Source organism: Aplysia californica, unplaced genomic scaffold, assembly GCF_000002075.1.
Source record: "Aplysia californica isolate F4 #8 unplaced genomic scaffold, AplCal3.0 scaffold00221, whole genome shotgun sequence".
Taxonomy (NCBI): Eukaryota; Metazoa; Mollusca; class Gastropoda; order Aplysiida; family Aplysiidae; genus Aplysia; species Aplysia californica.
Window position 1 is genome coordinate 351,452 of NW_004797491.1, and position 2,423 is coordinate 353,874.

A 2,423-nucleotide genomic window follows, 5' to 3' on the forward strand; every position below is an offset into this window, starting at 1 on the left:
ATGGTTCTCCAATCTTAAAATGATCATTTTCTTGTCAACAAAGCAAATAAGCAACGTTTTCATTAGTGCCCTCGGGTCAGTGCTTGGAGACAGAGGACACATTGTCATGTACAGAAAATGTGATGCTGACCTTAAGATTGTCCAAGCAGCAATTAAGTGTGCGCAGCACAAAGATACCGTTGCAATAGGAGAAGATACAGATTTTCTCCTGCTGTTAGCACATTATGTTGATGAACATGCTCATAACATCTATTTCTACCCGAAGAAAAATATCCCAGCTTAAAAATGAAGCAACGGGATATTAAACAATTAATTATACAACTTGGGGCATTTCGACATTCTCTGCTCTTTCTCCATTCCCTTACTGGCTCAAGACCGTTCGGTATCGGGAAAGGTATTACTTTGAAAAAGTTCCAACAAAATGATGCTCATAGAATCTTAAGTACAGATTTTATGGCAAACCAATCTGCCTTAAGTGTTGCTGCTTCAGGCGAGAAAGCCGTTGCGCTTCTGTACAATGGAAAACCAGAAAAAAGTCTTGATGAACTACGCCATCGTACCTTCTAACAGTCACAATATTTATACAGGACTGTGCACTTCCTCCGACATCAGTTGCAGCTAAGCATCAAAGTCCAAGAGTGTATCTTCAGGTGCAACAGTGGATGAGAAATGATACGCTTAATCCCGTAGAATGGGGATGGAAATATGAGGATAGACATTATGTTCCCATCATGATCACCTTGTCGGCAGCACCACCAGACCTTCTGAAAATTGTGCTATGTACTTGCACGGACAACTGTGACACTCGATGCTGCTCCTGTCGGAAACACGGACTGGAACGCTCGCAAGCATGTGCAGAGAGCCATGGTATCCTCAATTCACAAAACATTAGTTTTGTATAGAGGATACTTACATGTAGCCCACTTTTCTTATTGTGAAATAGTAGATATAATATGTTTATTAACGCATTTTAACCTGTTCCACGTGTCACTGTACTACATGTATTTATGTAATTCATGTCGATGTATAGTCATCATGTTCCAAAACTTAAAATCGTGTCTTTCTAATTATATTTTGTCTTAATGACTGAATGTCATACTTAATGTAACTTTACGATATCCGCAAATAGCTCTCTCTGGTCATAAATAATCACAAATGTAGCTATGTAATGAAAAAGACAAGATTCCAAGCTGTAAAAAATGAGATGCGACACGACGGGGGTGTGTTAAGTATTACTTATCCTATGTATGTTATGTTATTGTGACGTCATTGAAGGCCTAATTACACCATTATGCCTGACCCGATTTCGGTATAATTTTGTACAGAGTATCTTGGCATCCCAATATATATATATATATTAGTGTTGCAATTAGTGACGGGTCAAGGTGATTTTTGTGCTAGGGACAGTAGCCTACTTTGACGTCAGATGCACTTACAACGCACTGGGTGACCTTGATACATAACTTTAGATTGAAAGTAGACAATTGAAAAACAAAGTTTGCTCCAGTTTTAAAATATGGCATCAAATCAGGTTCCACGTGAGCCACTTTGCTTATTTTGATACGCCGATTTCGAAAATGAAATCAGTTTTTAGCTGCGATAATTATTTTGAAAATTCTGCGCGCAAAGTTTAATCCCGCGCGGCGGCAAACTTCAAAGGAATCTTGCGTCACAGCCTCCCACTTGTCACTTCACACTGAGGGGGGAGGGGGGGGGGGGGTCTATTATACTGTTGTCTGTCCTCTTTATGATAGGAAAATACTACAAGATGCAATCTTGGTAGAATCTATATAAAATACTTCCTTTTGTGATCTTCTAAATCCAGCAAGAAAAACGGTCACCCGCGAGTTATTTTGTTAATTTGGATACGCTGGTTCCGAATTTGATATTATTTTTACGATTAGACATAGTTTTAAATGTTTATGGAAAAATCTTTTTGGTGGGCCGCGGGAGTATCGATACCATCACCGATACCATCATGACGAGGTATTCGCTTAGGGCAGTCGCTGTTCCCCGGACAAATTTTTTTCCTGTTTTTAAAAATAGAGTCGCTGTTCCCCGGTGCTCCGCCTTCACCTCCTTTGCCCCCTCCTGTCGGCTGCTGACTCTTTCTACAGCCTTTCCACTGCTTCTCCTTGGCTCCTTCTTACTGCTGTCTTTCAGCCACACCTCTGATCTTCTGGTAGGAAAGATCTACACCTAGCCTTCTCGGACAGGGGCGAAAAATCTCGGAGGTCCCGTATGAAGGTTGCGCATGTTAAAGATCCTTTGGTGGTCCAAAATCGATAAGAGAAGGCTTCGGCCGCCACCCGGGCAAAATTCAAAATTTCCTACCAACTGAAAAGTGTTTAATGTGTCCCGCGCGCATATATGACCTTATGCAGTTGCCAGCGCCGTAAAACACTTACCAGAAAAAAAAAAGA